The sequence below is a fragment of the Bos taurus genome, chromosome 8 (assembly GCF_002263795.3).
Source record: "Bos taurus isolate L1 Dominette 01449 registration number 42190680 breed Hereford chromosome 8, ARS-UCD2.0, whole genome shotgun sequence".
Taxonomy (NCBI): Eukaryota; Metazoa; Chordata; class Mammalia; order Artiodactyla; family Bovidae; genus Bos; species Bos taurus.
Window position 1 is genome coordinate 31992531 of NC_037335.1, and position 23242 is coordinate 32015772.

Sequence of the window (23242 nt, forward strand, 5' to 3'; positions counted from 1 at the left end):
AGATATTACTACTTGTTTAATGATTCCATCCTAATTGTACAAGGTAGGTTTATGCATTTATCCATAGCATTTGAATTTTATGGACTCAATATCAAGAGACACCCAATTACGAATATGTATTTATGCTTTTATGTACATTAGGTACTTTAACCCTGTTGCTAGTAAATATCTGTTTATGTTATGACTCTTATACTGATTCTCATCAAACCATCTGCTAATTATGTACTTGCCTTTCCTTGTCACAGTGCATGCAGGAAGAGAATGCACTGGTTCTATAAATGCAAATATTTTGATTCACATGATAGTTCTCTTGCCCACATAAATCTATGCATTTTCATGATGTTTTTAGTTATCAGTGTTGGAAACATCATAGTTGACCTTTGAAGGAATCACTGAAATGTGTTTACCAGTCAAGTTTGTGAGCATGGAAAGGTGAGGCTAGCATTTGGGCTACACTTAATCTATCAAAATTAATCCTTTTGGTTTGTATTTGGAAAGTTTTCTGCTGGTAGTTCCACAGCCTTGCTGATTGTTGTCTACCAAGTATCTATATTAAAAATGAAAAACAAAACAAACACGTAGACTCAGTAGAGTAAGATAATTTGTCATTGGCCAAAAATTATTTTAATAAAAAACAAATCTATGATGCCTGTGAGAACAGTACCCCCATAGATATGCCATCAATGTGCAGAATACAACTTTAAAATCTTTGTAGTGGTCATGTGATTCTCTCCTGCCCTCCCTACTTGATGGACTTAATTCCTAGATATAAGAAACTTACACTGATCTGTTGTATGCTTGCAGCAATTAAGAGTGCTTTCACATAGAATTACTTAATATATAAATAAATTCATTAAGGCAAATTAAAAGTGAAAAGCACTATGGGTATGTGAATTCAAGAAGAAAATCTAACTTCAAAGGTGAATATTTCTTTTGCATACTTTGATCCTCACTAAAAGAACATCTAAAATGAATAACACTGTTTTTAACTTACTAGTATCTCTCTTAAACTACAAGATAGGTTTGTTTCAATGAAGGTTATTCTTTATTTCTTTCATGTTATACCTGCAGAACTTGGATTTTTTTTTCCATATCTGTACTTCTTTCTTCTTTCCTATAACTTCAAACCGGGAGTGATGGAGAAACTTTATTAATTAATTCCCTTTAGACACAGCAATAAACTGGCAAACTTCTGTTGCTTTTGAAAGGTAGAGATTTGTTTTGCGTTTTTCTCTTCTTGCACTTAAAGTGATCCTCTGTTTGCTAAGGTACAACTGAAGAGTACTGTTTGAAAATCGTTTAGGGGTACTTGTATAATTGGATCATAGCCAATTCTATCTTTTGTGCTTATTAATAGATTTTTTCAAGTTGTTTTCCTTTGAAATTTCTATGAAAATCTTTTTTCTTCTTAATCTTACATTTTAAAAGTTTTCTTTATGTATCATGATACTTAACTGAACCCTTGAAATAAAATAGTGTTTTTAAATCTGGTTTGAAAAGAAAGCTTGGGTTGTGATGCCTTAATGAGGGTGCTTAGTAACGCTTTAGCTTTAGCTGTTACAAAAGGCTTTGTTCAGTGTCCTTGTGCTGACGTTTCTTCATATTTTACTGATGATTCAAAATAATGCATTATTTCTGTGCTGTAGTTTTACAAGAGCAAGATTTTACTGCATCATTCAAATGCAGTGTTCAGCCTCATTCAGGTGCAGAAAAACTGCTCTGAGTACCACTGCTGTCTCAACAATGTAGTCACAACCCACTCAAATACTGCATGATCTGTAGTTCTCTTTTATGTTTGGCCTAGTGTGATATATCATTCTTATAAGGTTTCCCTTATCAAGAAAAGTTTTAATTTAAGTTTTATCTATTTAAAATTCATTTTTATTTAAAATTCTGAATTAATCCCTTATTTACATTACATTTGCATTATAGTTTCATGTATTTGAAAGTGCCTTGATGAGAATTTTATGGCATGTTAGATGCAAGTCATGCTACTAGAGAGAGGGAAGAATTTGAAACTTCAGAATATGAAAATCAGATGTAAGGTTAGTCATCCAGGAGAAGGAGGAACTAAACTGTCTGATATGAAGTATGCAAAATCCTGTCTTTGGCTTTAGTTCAGCCCATCTTGACATCGAGGAGTCTTGCTAGTGAAAGATGAAAACGGAATTTGTTTGATATAATGAAAATGATAAAAATTGGATGGATACCAGTGTCATGTTTCCAAACAATTAACCTAAATAATTTTTCCCTACAGAAATACTCTTGAGGCAAAGGAGAAAAGAACAAAATAAATGTAAATAATTCTTTAAATGTTTTCTTTTTGCATTTACAGAGAGAATCTTGCCCTCTTTCTAGGGACTTTGCATGGGTGTTAAATGTTGCTATGTATGGCTGTTGAAATAGTAGCACCAAGAAATTTGGTTAAGCTCATGAATGACTGTTTAGAGATATCCTTTCAGAACTGCACATTTTGTGCCAGACTGTGTTCCAATCTATGACACTAGTCAAAACAAAAATTGAAGTCATGATAAAAATACTCTTGAAGGGCTTATGTCTAGCCCAAACAACAGTTTCTTGCTTTAGCTCCTATAATAAAGATGTCTTACCACACCACCACAACAGCTTTGCAATGCACAGCTATGATTCCCAAGTAGATATTTCTTCAAGACTTCTTGCATGAATAGACTTTCAATTCTTTACTCATGTTATAAGGTTTGAATGGATGGAATTCCCTTCAGATCCTTCCACCCACATATGGCAAAACCATAGTCATTCTTCAAGATATGTGTTAAAATAAACTAATGAGATGTAAATTTGAACCTATACTTTCCAAGACTGAATACGTTATACAATCTTGAATTTATCCATCTTGTGTGTCTATACATTTTAATATAAATACATAATGACTTAAAAACCATTTAGTTAACTTGGGGTACTTTCACAGCCTGAATTCAAAGGCAACTGGATATAAGGAAAGCTCCTGCCAATAGAAATCTTAAAAACACATAAATTGGATAGGGCGTGGGATCAAGATGGTGAACTAAGAAGACCTTCAACTCATTTCCTCCTATAAATAACATCAGATCTTCAACTACACAGAGCCACTGTCATTGAGAAGGCCTGTACACTAGCAGAACAGCTCTTCTATAACCAAGACTTTAAGGAAAGAACAACAAGGAACCTGGCAGAAAGAGAGGTGATCTAATTGGGAACTACATCCCTAATGGGTGACCCAGAAGAGCAGGGGAATATCATTGGCTTGGGCAACCTCACTAAGGAGTGAGGGGTACAAGCCCCATATAAGTCACCCCATCTCTGGGGTCTGACACTAGAAAGATAAGTCCTCTTAGATGGTTTGAAAACCAGTAGGGCTTACAGAGGGCTGTAAGAAACAGACTTCACTGTTGAACAGCACACACACAGACTTGATTGCTCCCAGTTCCAGCGCCAAGACACCAAATTGAAAACTACTGATGTTTTGACCACCCTGCCAGGACCACCCCGGCATGCATCCCATTTCACACTGGACTCCTGTTCCAGCCTTTTCTGTTTCAGAATTACTCCCAGCTAAGGTGAAAACCACTATTGCCAATGCACAAAGAAAATGAAAATGTCAATTTGAAAACATATATGCACCTCAGTGTTTATAGGGGCATCATTTACAATTGCCAAAATATAAAAATAACCTGTCTCCATCAACAAATTAATGGGTAAAGAAGGTGTGGTATATATAAATACACAATAGAATATGATAAAACCATAAAATAATGAAATATTGTCATTTTTGACGTGATGGAAGAATCTAGTGTGTATTATGCTTAGTGAAATAAGTCGGAAAAAGACAAATGCTGGTATATTTTCAATTATATGTGGAATATAGAAAATAAATGAATGAATATAACAAAAAAGAAACATATGCAGAGAACAAACTGGTGATAACTAATGAGGAGTGGGCAAGAAAGGTTAAGGGCATTAAGGCATACAGACAACTAAGTATAAAATAAACAATATTCAAGGATGTAACGGAGAGCTGAGAGAATGTAGACAATATTTTATAGTAACTTTATATGGAGTATAATCCATAAAATGTCGATACTATGTTGTACAGCAGACACAATAGAATAATGTACATTACAATACAACATTACAAACATAAAAAACCCACATAATTTCAAATTAACTAATTTAACTCTATAGAGTAAAATCTACTCTGGTATGCCCTAACAGCGCTTAAAAGTAAGCATCAAAAATCAAGCTTAACTGCAAAGAAATCAACTTACTGTTGTAGGGAAAAAAATGTCTATTAAGAAAACATCAGAAAAATTTAGGTGCTCAAGAACTTAGCATCACAAGTACAAGAATACAATGAAAACATTATTAAATATGTGAAGAATCCAGAAAATGTCACCAATAACTAGGAATAGAGTGAGTCAACAGAAACGGATTGAGAAATGACAAAGACAATAGAGTCAGCAGAAAAGAATGTCAACCAATTATTAGAATCTTGTTCATTAAAAACTCTAAACCTCACTGGAAGGCAATTCTTAGAAATATCTCAGTGCCTAGCTTAATCGTGGTTGTTAGGGACTTCCTGTTCTTTTTCTGTGTTTATACCCTGCAAGCATGAATTGTGGGAAAACTGGAGTATGTCTGTAAATACTGTGCGTAGTAGACGTCAGGATAAAGAATATTTATATATACCAGGGATAGAGAGACATTTGGTAATGATAATGGAGTCAGCTCATAGTTGGAGATGTGAACACTTCTCATTCTGCAATTGACAAAACAATTAGACAATCAGAAGAAGACTTGAAAATATTATACCAACAGCTTGTGAACCTAATCAACAGAAATAAATCACTATTAAGCAACAAACTGATAATACACATATTTTTCAAGTTCACAAAAAGGTACCATATATTATTTCATAAAATGAGATAATACATTTAAAAGAGTTAAATCATCCACAATACATTCTCTGGCCATAACAGAATTAAATTAGTCATCAATTTTAAAGCAGACACTTGAAAAATCCCCAATTATCTGAGGATTAAGTAACATACTTCCTAATAACTGAGAGGAGAAATCAAATAATATTTCGAGATTAATTATAATGAAAACATAACATTAAAATACCTATAAAAATGTTAGCAAGTTAAATCTTAAGTAATAAGTATACGGATGAAAATATTAAGGAGCAGAAATCAATGGAATAGAAAATGGAAAAACAGAGATGAACAATAAAACCAAAGGACATGTCTTTTAAAATATTTAAAGTTGATAACCCTGTATTGTCAAAATACAGACCAAGAAAAAAAAAAAAAAGAAAACATGAAATACCAATATAAGGAAATACAGAGGAACACGATAGTAAAACCATCAAACAATAAGCCACATACACAACAGAACTAGGTAGTAAGTCCTAATGCACTCTAACATATAAGCAGATGGAGACAAACCAGTAAGAATTAAAGTTCCACATTGTATTAATTCTGTGTGGGGAGAAGAAGGAATGAACTGAAAGAATATCTGAGATCCAAGAACAGAAGAACCATGATAGTCAGGAAGTATTTCCCAGAGAGTAGGTTTCTCCAACCTGAGTAAAACAGCTGAAACCTGGAGGGGTTTTGCCCTTTTTAATACTGGGTAATTGTAAGTGACCTCATGTTAGAAAGACTGAGTAAGCCCTCCTGCCAAAAAATTTCATGTGTTGAAGTCTTAATCCTTAATATCTGAGGATGTGACTGTATCAGGAGAGAAGAGCTTTAGAGGGGTAATTAAGTTAGAATAAAGTTATATGAGTGAGCCCTAATACAGTCTGATTGTTGTCCTCATAAGAAGAGAAGAAACCAAACCTACTGAAATGTTGATCTTGGACTTGTAGCCTTCAAACTGAGAAATAAACTTCTGTTATTTAAGCCACTTGTATTCATGGTATTTTGTTATAAGTAACAGATAAGAATGCTCAGGGATGTTAAGAAGCCTTCCTGAAACTCATGTGATTCCAAAAGTTCAGGAAAACAAATTTTACCTAAGAATCAGCAATAGAAATAGGTCAAAATTAAGTCCTATACAAAATCATAAAGGAAAAGAGAACAAGTTGCAGAGTAACATTCTTATTGATGGTGAAAACAGGCCAGAAACATGTCCTTAGAAAACTGGCCCATAACAATTAAACTACAAAGAACACAAGAGCAAATGAAGATAACAGGTGATACCTCAAGATAAACAGAAGATTAAAAATGTGGAGGACAGAAACTTAAAAATCAGAAGTAAAGTGTAAAATATATAGCAATCCTGGAAGAAGAACCAAAGTAAGGACACAGAATAAAAGTGAAAGGGATAGTCGCTCAGTCATGTTTGAACCTATGGACTATAGCCCTCCAGGTTCCTCTGTCCATGGACTTCTCCAGGCAAGAATACTGAAATGGGTTATTATTTCCTTCTCCTGGGGATCTTCCCAACCCAAGGATTGAACCTGGGTCTCCCACATTGCAGGCAGATTCTTTACCATCTAAGCCATCAGGGAAGCCTCATGGAAACAGAATAAATATATTAAAATTCTGCAATTCAAGAAAATTTTCCTAAAATTAAAATTATACAGTCACACACATACACACAGGACTATCTATTGAAATGTCATTTGCCTGAGAAATTGATCAAGAGGTACCACAATCAGGACATATTCTAGAAAAGTTACTGTATTATATTTAAGGATGCTGCTCTGGGAATATATACCTACTTTTTCCTATTCCTGTTCAAAAGAAAACACCATACAAGTTCAAATTGAGAGACATTTTATAAAATACCTGACTAATATTTTTCAAATGTGTTAAGGATATGAAAAAGAAAACCAGGGATCTCTCATAGATTGGAAGAGACTAAAAAGACATGATGACTAACTGTAATGTATTGTCTTGTAATACATTCTAGAATAGTAAGAATATTAGTGGAAAAAGGTAAAATCTACGTAAAACCTATAGTTTAGTTACTAGTATTGAAGCAGTGTTTATGTCTTAGTCTTCATGGATGTGCCATGGCTAAGTAAGACATCAATAGGGAAAACTGGTTGGAATTTATATGAGAATGTTCTGTCCTGTATTTGCTACTCTTCTGTATATCTAAAATTATTTCAAAATAAATACTTAAAAAACTTAAGATAAATTTTTAATAGTGAAAGTCTAAATTCTTCCCAACATGAGGAAATAACCACTTATATTTAACTTTGTGCTATAGATTCTATCACAAGCAAAGAAACAGAAATACAAGGTATCCAAATTCGGTAGGAAAAAGTAAAACTCACTTTATTCACCAGCACATCTACAACATTTAGAAAATATAAAGGAAGCTAAAAACCAAAACCAACAAAAGAAAATCCCAACCCTGCTGGAACTTTAAAGATCTCAAAAGGTCAGATATAGTCAAGGATCACAAAATTCCACAGAGTTTCTTCCTGTTAGGCTTTTACTAAAATGCAAATATTTTAGGGCAGAGAAAGTGTGTAAGCAAGTACAAGAAACACCCAGGGGCAAGCCTCCCTAGGTCTTTATTCACACACAGATAGGCTTTGTCTCCGATTGACCCGTCTACAGCTGTTTGAAGTTGAGGCAGATGATCTCAGTGGTGATTTTTATGCATCTCTGTTGTGGAGATCAGCTGTCTAGCCAGCTATGTCCATTTAAAACTGTTGATAAACAAAGTGATATCCTACCAGTGTGCTGGTGGTGTTATTCAGTTGCCCAGTTGGGTCCAACTCTTTGTAACTCCATGGACTGCAGCACACCAGGCCTCCCTGTCTTTTACCCTGGTGGCTCAGATGGTAAAGAATCCTACCAGTAGACAGAGACAATTAAAAATTTATAATATGAAACTTAGAGATGTATTTGACAAAAGATGTATGAAATGATTCCAAACATGTTTTAGTGTAAGCATATCTAATCTATGAATAAGTAGAGCAGTTATTGCCTCTATGAGTATGGGTAGTCATTGACTGGGAAGAAGCACAAGGGATCTTTCTGGGTTGATGAAAATACTCTGTTTCTTGATTTGGGTGTGGGTTACCTGAGTCTTAACATTTGGTGAAAATCATCCAACCTTACAGTTTGGATCTGTGTGTTTCACTGTGTGAATTATACCTCAACCAAAAGAGAAGGCAAAAAATATTGTGAACAGAGATGCTAAGGCAATGATTTAAAGTTTTTTTTAACTACAATGAACCTAGTTTTGTGCTTAGTTTTGTTGTTTCAAATTTCAGATCAGTGAAAACAAAAACAATTCATTATTAAAAATTGCAGGACTTCATCCAGCTAGGTGAACTGCTCAGAGGTAGAAAATACAGTGTGAAAGGATACTTGGGACATGTGTTGTAGGCAGAATTCTAAGATGCTCTTAAAAATCCTTGTTACCTGTTGTATACACTCCATAGAAGTCCCTCCCCTTGAGTGGAGTGGGACTTAAGAACATATTCACATTGTATGATGAAAGTGAGGAAATTTGGCAAGTTTAATTCAGGTCTCTGTCAGTTCCTTCTAAGTTAAATAAAAGGAAGTGATTAATCTGGTATGTCTGATCTAATTATGTGATTTTTCTAAAAGACGGTCAGGCAATCTTTGAAGTTAGAGACGTGAAGAGACAAAGATTCCCTTTGTTGTTGACTTTCAAGGAGCAAGTTGCCTGAATCACAGCTACTAGGAAATTATTCTTAACAGCCTGGAAGAGTTTAGGGGGAATACTTCTCTAGTCCAGCTTCCATATTAGAATGCAGTCTAACACTTTGATTTCTTCCTTGTGGGACCCTGAATGGAGAATCCAGTTAAGACATGCCTAGATCTCTGACATCTAGAAACTGTAATATAAATCATTTACTTCTAGCCACTAAAATTGTAGTAATCTGTGACACAGCAATAGAAAACAAATAGAACAAAAATTGGAAAAGATCCTGACGCTGGGCAAGATTGAAGGCAGGAGGAGAATGGGACGACAGAGGATGAGATGGTTGGGTGGCATCACCGACTTGATAGACATGAGTTTGAGCAAGCTCTGGGAATTGGTATTGGACTGGGAAGCCTGACATGCTGCAGTCTATGGGGTCGAAAAGAGTCAGACACGACTGCACAACTGAACTGAAAACCACTTGGTACATTTGTGGAAAACATGATCAGTTATTCAAAATTCACTTCCAAATTTTTAAATAATTTATACAGTAATAATAATTTTGTTCTCCTATTTTCTTATTTTTTGGTTAAATACTTTTCTTAATATTTAAACTGATGTCATGAAGCAGTGATATTTTGGGAAAAGTAGAGCAATATATGTCATTTGACAGTTAGTTCTGGACACTTCAGCAATCTGTTCTTAGAATGATATGCACATTTTAGTTGACCATTTATCTAAACTATAGCCTTACCATATGACAAGGATACTTCAGAATATAGACACAAGACTGACTAAAGTCCTCCCAGAGTTTTATGAAGTATTATTTAGATGGGTCAACATTTCATATATGATTTTCACGTCTCTATTGCCGCATATAGTGATAAAGTTTGTAATTATACATTTTAAAACAGTCCCCATGTGGTATGATGCCTTAATAATCGATTTTGAAAAAATATTTTTTCTCAATCCTTGCTAATTTTTCACCATTGATTTTATTTAGCTATGATGTATTTTACTTTTATGATTTTTATGAAGAATTATATATTTAGAATTACAAGTATAAAATTTCAGATATTAGGAGTGTCATCTACAATGAAAATTTTGCTCTTAAGTATCCACTAGATACTGATACACAAGAATCAGACAACATTATTTTTTTCTTTCTGTGCTAAATAGTTATTAATATATTTAAAGTCCCAGTTTTAATTTTCACTCTATACCATGTGTCTAGCTCATAGATCTTAGAAGTCAAGCAAGGAAACTTTATTTATGGAAGGGAATCCAAACTACACTAAGCCTTTCCCTGTGATTACAGAGGAAAATTTAGAGCAGTAAAAGTCCCACACCATTTCCTTAACACAATTGGCTAATTTATTGGTTGGCCTCCTGTATTAATTACCTCTTTTTTCATTTATGCCAGAACTGTATTGATCTAATCTTCGATACTCTTTCAGGGGCTGCTGAACTCATCCTTGATTCTGTCAAGCTATTCCTCAATCTGTATAATTGGTCCCCGTGTGGTTGTAGGTAGGGAAACCGACTGCAGGGTGTTACAGGTATTTTTCACCCTTCTTCAGGGACCTGTAGTCATGTAAGCCTATATTACATTCTGTCATTTTCATGCTGCATGAAATAGCTCATATTTTTTCAGGTCAGTTTTGAAATGAGACACTTTATAATGAAGCAAATGAAAATATTCACCTGCATTATTGTTATCACTTTACAGAGAAAGGGAGAAATCAGGAGAATGAATGAATATACTAGTAATATTTGAAATATGTTGTGAAAACACAATAATAAAAAATCTCTAAGAAATCTATGTAAAATATAACAAATCAGTTATGTAGTTCACTAAATGTGGTACTAGAAGCGTAATCCATATGACTATATAATAGTCATGTTACTGATATTTGTTTGAGAAGCTATATTAGAAAATGACTCTTGCTCCTGACTCCAAATGACTAATATTTTGGGCAAATTAATTTTTCTCACTGAGAATGTCTGAACTTACAGGCCAAATCATCTGTTTACACAAAGGAAAATTAAATTTGATTGTCAGAATGAGGAACACACTTTAGTGATTTGACCAGTGGCTTTATTCACAAAAGTACCAAATTAGCTAAATGATATTCATTGGCTAATAAATAATCACCTCCAACAAAGAAGGGTTTTGTTCCTGCCACTGTTGCTGTGCCGAATCTTATTCAAGTTCAATTTTGTCCTTGAGCTTCAGAGCCAAAAATCATGTAATAAGGTGCAATGAATTTAAACATAGTTAGAACCTTTGGGGGGAAAAATGTCAGTACAGAATGTGCAAATAGTATATACATAGTCAATACAGAAATAGTTTAAAGATTAACCTAAATAAACAACTTTTGGTGGAAAATTATAACTTTACTTCAGTGTATTGTACCTCACCCTTTGGCAGTACAGAACAAAACAGAAAGAAAATCAGACCCTCACTTTACTCACACGAGTTCACATTTAAAACTTATCCTTTGACTTTACTAAATCCTGTCTTGAGGCATAAACTTAACGGATACACAGTGAGCCCCTATAGCCAAGAATATTTTTAAACCTATTTCCTGAGAAACTTCAAGTATTGCATTTTCTATTATTTTCTAGAGAGAGGTATTTATGAAATGTTCCATCTAAAAATATTAATTCATATATACATAAAGTACATGAGTCAATAAGAATAAAAATATAGGGGCAATGGGCCAATGGACAGAGGTTGAATGTTTCACTGACTACCATCCAGTGTCCCTCGCCTCCATGCCTGCAGCTGATCCTACACATACTCGCATGATACAGAGGTACCAACCAGAGCTTGTCATAATGGCTTTTTTTTATTTTGTGCACTAATCACTTGCTAACATAGTTAAAGACATAATTTTCATCCTCTTGATTGTGTCTGGCTAAAAGACCATTTAGTGAATTGAGTGAAAAATCAGTTCATTAAAGCAAACCTGAATATTCTACTTTACTCAGAAGTGACCCATTCCGAGGTTAGTGAAGCTGGAGACTTATGTTTGGAAACAGTCCACAAATTTGATTTTCAGAATTCTGAAATAAAAAGCCCAAGCATCTTATTTTAGATTTTTTGCTGACTTGAGTACTCTCAATTATAGACCTCCAGGGACCAGCCAGGTGCTGGTCAGCAAAAGTGCTAATCTGTGTGAGAATGTACATGTATGGAGACGAGCTATGTGTATGTAAATTATTTTGGTTTGGTTCTGTTTGATGAGGGTGGTAGTGGTATTGCAGTGAAAAGACGGTAAACAATCCATTCTTTCTCTTCATTTCCTTTCTTGTATACCAAAAAAATGCTGTTTTTGTTTTTTCACATGTTGTCTTTCTGAAAACAGTATTGTTTTCTAATACAGTGTTTCTTTCTCGCTTTGGAAAACTTAAAAATGATTGTTGTGGAATAGATCGATTTGTATCTCAATGTTGAGGACAGTAGTATTCTTATTGACATTCCTATCTGTTACCTAAAATATCTAATTGTAAATTACTTATTAGGCCTATTTTTATTATATTTTATAAAGTAAAATGGTCACTGTACATAAACGAATAAAAATACCCCTACTGTAGTAGCTGGTCTCAGATTGGTGGGTGCTCAACAAGGGAAATAGCTTACGATTTGCAGTGAGCCAAATTTGAGTTGAATGTATGTTCATACAAACACTATAACATAACTTTGGGAAAGTTATTTATTCTGTGATCCTGAGGGTTTTCATCTGAAAAATTGAGATAATAATAGTAATACCACATTAATCTTCACAATATTTTAAACATAGCAAGGAAACGGAAGGTATTCCTTTAAAATAAGATATGCAAATGCATTGCCTAAAACATGATCAGATTAACTATGTACTTGCCATGTGTTGATATAACCTACTTGAAAAAAATGGAGAAATGTTCTTAATACCAACACCCTTTTAAGACAAAAAGGTATCAAAATGTAGAAAGGAGGTCTTTCAGCAATATTATCTATAGTACAACTTTCATGTTTTCAAATTGTTAACCGAATTAAATCAGACTGTTTCAAATGCAAGCACTCTGAAATTCTTATAGTCATTGTGCTAACTTAGGTTACTTTCATTAGCATTATTATTTGCAAAATTGTGTGACCACATCTTCTGTGATTTATATATAAAACTAATTAATTTTTTACCTCAAAATTAAAAAAAATAATTTGTATCCTCCAATTATTATAAAGCAGTGAAAGTTTCACACAATCCTCTCTAGTTTAACTCATTGCAGTTATTTATCTGAACCCCAAGAATCCTGAAATGCTAAATTTATTCGTAATCGAACTAGAAATTATTTAGCACTTGATACTGGACAAGAAGCCTTGACCTTTGCTTCAGTTTTACTGAAAACTAGATAGGCTGCTTCTTGCCTGTGGGCTCCTAACTTCCCTCTCACCCTGACCCTTAAGGAGTCAAGATGGTCTAGTCAGACAGATTCCCTCCCCTCCATTTTGCTAGAACATTTGCTTTAGAAACCTTGTAATTGTGAATTCTTTCTCTGTCCCTTTGAGAATTTAAATATTTCGAGAAGCTTCTTGTATGAGCTAGCAACTTCACTTCTGGGATTTACCTGAAGGAAACAAAAACACTCATTCAAAAAGATCCTTGCACCCTCATGTTGATTGTAACATTACTTAGAATAGCCAAGACATGGAAACAATCTAAATATCCATTAATGGATAAATGGATAATAAATGTGATATATAAATATATATACATATATACACACACAAAATAAAATTCAGCCTATAAAAATATAATGAAATCTTGCCATTTGAGACAACACGGATGGACCTTGAAGGCATTACCTAAGTAGAATGTCAGACCGAAAAAGATAACTGCCATGTGAACTCACTTATATTTAGAATCTTAAACAAATAAACAAAGCCAACCTCATGCACAGAGAGGACAGACTGGTGATTGCCTGAGGCAGAGGGTTGTGTGTAGATAAAATGAGGGAAGGGGGTCAAAAGATGCCTATTTCCACTTATAAAATGAGTAAATAATATAATGTACAGCATAGTGACTGTGACTATAGTTAATAATAATGTATTTGATACTTAATAGTAACTGTGAGAATGGATCTTAAAAATTCTCATCACAATAAAAAAAGTATGGTGATAGATGTTAAGTGGATGTAGGGTATACAACATACACAAATATAAAACCATTTCATCATACACCTGGAATAAATATACTGTTATGTCCTTTATATCTGAAATACACACATACATACATGAATTCCTCTTGCTAGTTTGACCACCAGAGGCTGTCTTTCTCAAGGACCTGGGAGCCATTTCTTTGCAATGTATTAATAAGCATCAAGGAAGAGACTGTTGCCCAGTCTCTGTGGGAGGGTAGGAGCCTGACTGCGATGGGAGACTTGCTCTAAGTTGTAAAACTACCACCTGTCATGAAGATACAAAAAATGTTTACTCTTCCTTTGGCTAAAGCCTGTAGGCAAACACTGAAGAACTACAGTGCCCATCACACAGCCCTTACAAACTCTTCTCTTTTGTTTCCGTGGAGCTAAACAAACTTTGTTCTGGTCTCTTGGCCTTGTTGCCCCGAATGAATTTGATGTTGTCTGTTCAATACTGCCCAGTGTAATTTTTGCTTTGAGAATACTCAAATAATCTGGCTTAAAATTTTTTATTATAAAATATGTGCATAGTAACACATGCCCAGAGTGAAAATCACTTGGATAAACTTTTGCATAAATAATTATACTTGTATTGCCATACTTATAAGGAAAAACAAAAGAAAAAGCATGGTGAGTATAAAATAGCAAGGATTTTCCAAGAAAGGTTGGAAATAATAAAATAACAAGCATATAAAAGTTAAAAAATATTCACAAAAATAAATTTTGTATGTGTGTTCATAAGACTTTTTTTTCTAATAATTAAAATCTAGAAACCATTTAAAGATCTGGTATTGAGCATTCGGGTCTTCCCTGATAGCTCAGTTGGTAAAGAATCTGCCTGCAATGTAGGAGACCCAGTTTGATTCCTGGGTCGGGAAGATCCCCTGGAGAAGGGATAGGCTACCCACTCCAGTCTTCTTGGGCTTCCCTTGTGGCTCAGCTGGTAAAGAATCTGCCTGCAATGAGGGAGACCTGGGTTCGATTCCTGAGTTGGGAAGATCCCATGCAGAAGGGAACGGCTACCCATTCCAGTACTCTGGCCTAGAGGATTCCATGGACAGCCCATGGAATTGCAAAGAGGTTTATTTTGGTTTGTTTTCAAACCAAAAGTGGGGCTTACAACTAAAATTAGGATCTAATAATGCTATGAGGGAGAATGTGGAACTTTCTCTTTTATCTCCCAGAAGCTGACTCTGAGGTCCAAAATTTAGACCACTTAGAATAAGTAACTATATCATGTATCTACATTATTCTCCACTTATTTTAGATATAGTAGTTTTAACACTAGGCCCCTTTGCTTGTATTTCCTGGGTATAAGCTGGGATACATTAGAATATAATTTGTACAAAAATTACACAAATAAGCAACGCTAGAGTTGACACAACAAAATAGGATAATTGTTATCTAATGCAAATTTTCATTCTGTACTTGGTGCCTATAGTATTAAACAAAATTTCATTCCCATGAATTTGATGGAATAAAAAATCTTTATATAATTGTTATTTATTCTGTTTTTTTCCCAGCTTTGTTGAGATATAATTGACATATAATCTTGTGTAAGTTTAAGGTGTACAAATTGTTGATTTGATACATTTATATATTGCAAAATGATTACCAACATAGTAATCATAGTGTTAGCACTTTAATACCCCCATCCTGTCACATAACTACCATTTCCTTTTTGGGTGAGAACATTTAAGATTTACTCTTACCAGTTTTCAAGTACACAGTTGACCCTTTGGAGAAACACAGGTTTGAACTACATGGGTCTACTTGTATGTGGTTTTTTTTTTTTTTTTTTCAGTAGTGATTATTGTAGCACTATAGCATCCGAGATTGATTAAATCTGAGGAAGTGGATTTGTGAATATGGAGGAAACACCTATATGAAGGAACCGAGTATATGGAGGGCCACCTATAAATTACATGCAGTTTTTGGATGCATGGAGGGCTTATGATCCTAATCTCTGTGTTGTTTGAAGGTCAACTGTGTAATACAGTGTTATTAGCTACCATCACCATGCTGAACTATAGCTCCCAGAACTTGTTCATCTTATAACTGGAAGTTTGTACTGTTTGACCAATATTTTCCCATTTCCCCTCTGTCCTGGTTGTTAATACACTATATGATTTTATATCTATTTACATTTTATTGAGTTGTTTATAATCCTGCATGTTGTATATCTAATTGACTGTAGCATATAAACTTAAAAATAATGTGTATTCTTCATTTGTAGTTTGTAGTGTCCTATAACGGAGAAGGCAATGGCGCCCCACTCCAGTACTCTTGCCTGGAAAATCCCATGGACGGAGGAGCGTGGTAGGCTGCAGTCCATGGGGTCGCTAATAGTCGGACACGACTAAGCGACTTCCCTTTAACTTTTCACTTTCATGCACTGGAGAAGGCAATGGCAACCCACTCCAGTGTTCTTGCCTGGAGAATCCCAGGGATGGGGGGGAGCCTGGTGGGCTTCCGTCTATGGGGTCACACAGAGTCAGACACGACTGAAGTGACTTATCAGTAGCAGTAGTGTCCTGTAAATGCAAATTAGATTCAGCTGGTGGATTCAAAGCATCTGTGTCTTTACTGATATTTTATCTAGGTGTTAAACCAGCTACTGAGACACAGGTCTTAATAACTTACATTGTATTTGTGGAATCGTCTATTTCTTCCCTTAATGTTTTCAGTTTTCCTCATGTATTTTTGAGGCACTGTTTCTAGATGTGTATATATTTATGATTGTTATGTCTTCCTAATGAATTGTCCCTTTAATACTTATGTAAGATCGGTATTTATCCCTGGTAATAAGCTTTGTCATGAACTCATCTGATACTGAAACTGTTAGCTCAGTCTCCTTATCCTGTTTTCATGGCATTTATTTGTCCATCCATTTACTTTCATCCTGCTTGTGCCTTATTAAATTTTTTCTTCTAAGGGCAGCATTTGATTGGTCATGATTTTTATCCATTCTTTCAATTATCTCTTTATAATTGTATTATTCAGGCTATTAACATTTAACGTAATGTTCCATATGGTTGGATTGGTCTACCAATTTATTATTTGTTTTATGCTTGTTACTTTTCCTTTTATTCTTCTGTTCCCTCCTTGGATGCCCTCTTATGCATTATCTGTTGTTAACCCATTTAAATTTATCTTCACTTTTGGCTGTTTGTAACATGTTTCTGTGGGAGCATTGCACATCAGTGTGTATGTATTTGCTCTAGGAAGTATACTATAACAAATAAACTTTCATGATTAGAATTAATACTGTTACACTGGATATAAAATATAGAAATCTTTCAAGTTAAATGTACCTTTAACAACTTCTCCAATGATCTTTATGCTACAGGAGTGATATACATTACATTCCTATATATTCAAGAATCATACCAGACACTGTTATGATATTTGATTTAAGCAGTCACATGTATTTTACAGAACTTAAGAGGAAAATAGTTTTTTAATGGGTTTACTCAGGTATTTACCAGTGTTATTAGTATTATTACTGCATCCTTAAAGATCCATATTTCATCTGTTGTCATCTCTCTTCAGAGTGAAGGAATTTCTTTAGCAATGCCTATGGAGCAGTTAGGCTATTGCTGAATTCTTTATTTTCCTTCATTTGGAAATGTTTTTATTCTTGAAGGGTATTTTCACTGGTTATTTTTTATGTCTTAATCTCTTTCTTCTTTTGTTCTAGTATTCCAGTACATTCTTTTGGTAACATTTTACTCCACTAGCTGTGTTCATTTTATGGAAATTGTATCTCTGTTTTATTCAGATTGTGTAATTTCTATTGACCTATTTTCGAGGTCACTAGTTATTTTTTTGTGATACCTATATTCTACTATTGATATCATCTTGTATTTTATTTAAATTTTAGAAACTATAGTTTTCAGTTATAGAATTTCCATTTGGTTCATTTCTATAGTTTCTATTTCTCTCCTGAATATTACAGTAATTTTAAGCGCTTCATGTAATTCCCTTTGGTTTATATTAGTGAGTTATAATAACTGATTTAAATGTTTATCTGATAATTCCAACATTTAGATGATCTTGGAGATCACATCGTAGTTCAAGATGCTATATAACAAATATCATAGATTGGATTGTTTAAGCAATAAAAATTTCTTGTAATTCTGGAAGCTAAGAGTTCAAAGATCAAGGCACTAGAATACTTGGTGTCTGGTGAGAGCCCACTTCCTTGTTTGTAGAAGCCCATCTTACACTGCAGCTTCACATGGTGAAGAAAGAGAGGAAACAAACTCACCTGTGACTCTTATAAGGGCACTAATCCCATTCATGGGGGCTCCATCCTCAAACTCTCATCTAAGTCTAATTACCTCCCAAAGAGCTGACTTTACAACCATCACATTGGGAATAGGGTTTCAACATGTGAATTTTGAAGGAACACATTAGCAATATATCTTAATTTTCTTTCTACTTGAGAAATGGCCACATTTTTTGTGGATTATTGTACATTGTGTAATTTGGGGTTGTATCCTGGAAATTTTGAACCCTTTCTTGTGTAAACTCTGGTTCCAGTTATAATCTTCTGGAGAATCTTGTTTTTGTTTTAGCAGTTTATCAATCCAGGTAGTTTTGGACTATAAGTTTTGTCTCACCTCTTGTAGGCAGCAGTTCAAATAGTACATCAACTCTCTAAGTCTTTAGTACATTGGTTGAAATATGGCAAAACATTCTATCTGAGCATACATGGTTCACAGGCTAGTCTGAAGTTTGAGCAGTGCTTCAAGTTGCTGTATAGCAGTCATTGCCTTTACGCTGCTGACTTGGATTTATTCCGTCTATATGTAGTTGAAGGGTGAATAAAGCTGCTATAAACATCTGTTTGTAGGTTTTTGTGTGGACAAAACCTCATTTTAAACTCATTTAGGTAAATACTAAGGACTGTGATTATTGGATCATATGGTAAGAGTATTTTTATTTATCTAAGAAACTGCCAAACTATCTTCCAAAATGGCTAAGGGTGGTGCATTCTCACCATCTGTGAATGAGAATTCCTTTTGCTCCACAGCTTTGTCAGCATTTGGTGTTGTCAGTGCCCTGGATTTTGGCCATTTTAATACTTGTGTTGTGGTTTCATGTTGTTTCAATTAACAATTCCTTAATGGAGAAGGCAATGGCACCCCACTCCAGTACTCTTGCCTGGAAAATCCCATGGACGGAGGAGCCTGGTGGGCTGCAGTCCATGGGGTCGCTAAGAGTCCGACATGACTGAGCAACTTCACTTTCACTTTTCACTTTCATGCATTGGAGAAGGAAATGGCAACTCACTCCAGTGTTCTTGCCTGGAGAATCCCAGGGACGGGGGAGCCTGGTGGGCTGCTGTCTATAGGATCTCACAGAGTGGGACACGACTGAAGCGACTTAGCAGCAGCAGCAGCAATGACATATGAAATTGAATATCTTTTCATACATTCATTTGCAGGTTGTGTATCTTTTCTGGTGAGGTATATGTCCAGGACTTTTGTTTATGTTTAAATTGGGTTTGTCATTCTCCTATTGTTGGATTTATGTGTTTTTTTTTTTAATATTTTCTTCCTGAATTCCTTCTTACTCTCCTTAAAAATGAAACACAATATTTCATTTTATAATAATTTCTGAAAACTATTTACAGACTAAAGTTAGAAGTATGAGTAATTAAAACCAAAAGAAAAATAGTCTTCAAATCATTGTATATAATGCAACTATTCTGTTTATGCAATTCTGAAATGAGTGAAAAATAACATTTCATTTGCTTTAGATGCCTGCCAGCCCCAGAATAGTCATTGTTTTAAAAGTTAAAGGCAAGCATAATGCATTCTTATTGGTAACAGAAATGTTTTCCTTTTTTATTCTCTGTTCTAACCCAATAGATTGTTGAGTGACACAGTAAAGCAATAAGAGAGAAAATAATTCATTTATTTTTATTTATACATTTGGGATTAATGAGATAATGTGGTTATGGAGATTGAAAAACAAAATCACCACCATTAAAATCACAGGAATGTATGGGAAAGAAAATCTAGGTACAATATGTCATGAATACCCAGTGAGTCCCATGAGAGACTGGGAGAGTCAAGAAAGATTTAATAAAAAGAGGATCATCGAACCATTTATTAAAAGCAGGCATAGGCAAAAAGGTAAAGAGGAACAGAAGAATATTGTTCTGGTAAGAATGAAAAAATAATAAAACAGAGGTACAAAAATCCAGGGATGTTTAAGAACCTGTCAAATTAGGGGATGTTAGGAATGAGCTACCATGTAAAGTAGTGAGAATGAAAAAGTTGTGAACTGTGGAAGGTCTAAAAATGAGAGGTCTGAGTCTCCTGTTAAAACATAACTTCACATATATACACAACATTAGAGTTATCAAAGGCTTTCTGAAAATGGCAAAGTATCTAAGAGTTTAATTGGATAATTTTTTACTTAATTTTTATCTCTGTTGCTTAAAATCTATAAGCTTCAGTTTGTTCTTTTCTAACAACGGAGAAAATAAGAACTACCATTCCTCTAAATTCTTGTGTAAGTTAAAATGGAGTAATTTTTTTTATTTCTCATTTTTTTAAATTGAGGTAGAATTGATATAAAACATTGTACTAGTTTTAGGTATAAAACATAATGATTTGATATTTGTATATATGGCAAATAATAGAGGAAAATGATAGAATGGGAAAGACTAGAGATCTCTTAAAGAAAAGAGAGATACCAAGGAAACATTTCATGCAAAGTTGGGCACAATAGAGGACAGAAATGGTATGGACCTAACAGAAGCAGAAAATATTAAGAAGAGGTGGCAAGAATACACAGAACTATACAGAAAAGACAATGACCCAGATAACCATGATGGTATGATCACTTAACTACAGCCAGATAGCCTGGAATGCGAAGTCAAGTGGGCCTTAGGATGCATCACTGCGAACAAAGCTAATGGAGGTGATGGAATTCCAGTTGAGCTATTTCAAATCCTAAAAGATGATGTGGTGATAGTGCTTCACTCAGTATGCCAGCAAATTTGGAACACTCAGCAGTGGCCACAGGACTGAAAAGGTCAGTTTTCATTCCAATCCCAAAGAAGGGCAATGCCAAAGAATGCTCAAACTACTACACAAGTGTGCTCGTCTCACATGATAGAAAAGTAATGCTCAAAATCCTCTGAGCAAGGCTTCAATAGTACATGAACTATGAACTTTCAGATGTTCAAGCTGGATTTAGAAAAGGCAGAGGAACCAGAGATCAAATTGGTAACATCTGATGGATCATTGAAAAAAGCAGAGAGTTCCAGAAAAACATCTACTCTGCTTTATTGACTACACCAAAGCCTTTGACTGTGTACGTCACAACAAACTGTGGAAAATTCTGAAAGAGATGGGAATACCAGGCCACCTTACCTGCTTCCTGAGAAATCTATATGTAGGTCAAGAAGCAACAATTAGAATCAGACATGGAACACCAGACTGGTTTCAAATCAGGAAAGAAGTACATCAAGGCTGTATATTGTCACCCTGCTTATTTAACTTCTATGCAGAGTACATCATGCGAAATGCCGAGCTGGATGAAGCATAAGCTGGAACCAAGATTGCTGGGAGAAATATCAATAACCTCAGATATGCAGATGACACCACCCTTATGGCAGAAAGCGAAGAACTAAAGAGCCTCTTGATGAAAGTGAAAGAGGAGAGCTTAAGACTCAACATTCAGAAAACTAAGATATTGGCATTCAGTCCCATCACTTCATGCAAATAGATGGATAAACAATGGAAACGCTGACAGACTTCATTTTTTTGTGCTCCAAAGGCACTTCAGATGATTTCTGCAGCCATGAAATTAAAAGATGCTTGCTCCTTGGAAGAAAAGCTATGACCAACTTAGATGGAATATTAAAAAGCAGAGACTTTGTTGATAATGGTCCGTCTAGTCAAAGCTGTGGTTTTTCCAGTAGTCATGTATGGATGTGAGAGTTGGATCATAAAGAAAGCTGAACACTGAATAATTGATGGTTTTGAATTGTTGTTGGAGAAAGACTCTTGAGAGTCCCTTGAACTGCAAGGTGATCCAACCAGTTAATCGTAAAGGAAATCAGTCCTGTACATTCATTGGAAGGGCTGATGGTGAAGCTAAAACTCCAATACCTTGGCCTCCTGATGCGAAGAACTGACTCATTGGAAAAGACCCTGATGCTGGGCAAAATTGAAGGTGGGAGGAGATGGGGACAGCAGAAGATGAGATGGTTGGATGGCATCACCGACTTGATGGACATGAGTTTGAATAGGATCTGGGAGTTGGTGATGGACAGAGAAGTCTGGCATGCTGCAGTCCATGGGGACACAAAGAGCTGGACATGACTGAGCGGCTGAACAAAGCTGAACTGGTATATGGCAAAGTGATCGCTTCAATAATTTATCCTAACATCTGTCACTATACATAGTTATAATTTTTTTTTCTTATTTGTGTTAAGATGAGGCCCTTTACAATCTACTGTCTTAGCAACTTTCAAATATGCAATATGGCATTATTAACTATAGTCACCATGCTGTAGATTGCATCACAATGGGGTAACATTTCTAATGTTATTCCTGCCATTTGGCAAACATAAAAAATGATAATTGTTATCATAACCATTACAGCAATTATAAATGTTATTTGAATAAAAACTTTGAAAACAATTTTACCATGGTTCATTCACATCCAGATGCTTAAACATATTTTGTTTTCCTTTAGAACACTAAAAAGACTCTCTTGTGTATCTCTGAAACATTTATTTCTAAAAATCTTTTCCTCAGGTGAAAGTGACATTTATTTGATGTGTTCAGAGAATCTCTGAATATATTTGAGGCTTCAACTACTTTTACATTTTCCTTCCCTTTATTTCTCTTTGGGAGGAGATAAATTGATCATCTTCCCTTGAACAAATTGGACCGGGGACACTTTCATTTGGTTCAGAGATTACATTATATTTTGGAATTGGAGAGGACCCAGAGGTTTTTCTGATTGTTGTTTTTGGAGTTCATTACATTATGCTCATCAGACCTCTCTTAGCACATGTGCACATTGATTAAAACAGCAAAATGATTAAAGCAATGTATCAAGTGACAATCTCCAAACAACTTGAAAACCCCAAAGAGCTTCCTTCCCCAAGCAAGACAGGCACAGATGATTAGTATTCATTTTATACCATTGGCAAGACTAAAACATCTAGGAAACATAGTTTCAAATGGCCAAGGCTGATGTACAATGGGCTATTTGAAAAATAGCTAACTTGTCCCTTTACCTCAAGGAGGATGTTGATGCAAACTGGGTACAAGTCCCAGTATGATTTGTAAAATTTAAACGCTCTACTTGTTCCCCCATCATATTTGGTGGTGACTGCAGTGTGTAGTTAGGGGCTCATAGGCTAAAA

The 23242-nt window shown here is 34.9% G+C and overlaps 1 pseudogene; it reads right to left on the reverse strand.

Annotated features, from left to right (window-relative positions):
• Window positions 1-456: 456 nt before the first annotated feature.
• The window catches only part of LOC782372 (large ribosomal subunit protein eL32-like), a 92618-nt pseudogene continuing 69832 nt past the window's right edge, over window positions 457-23242 (reverse strand).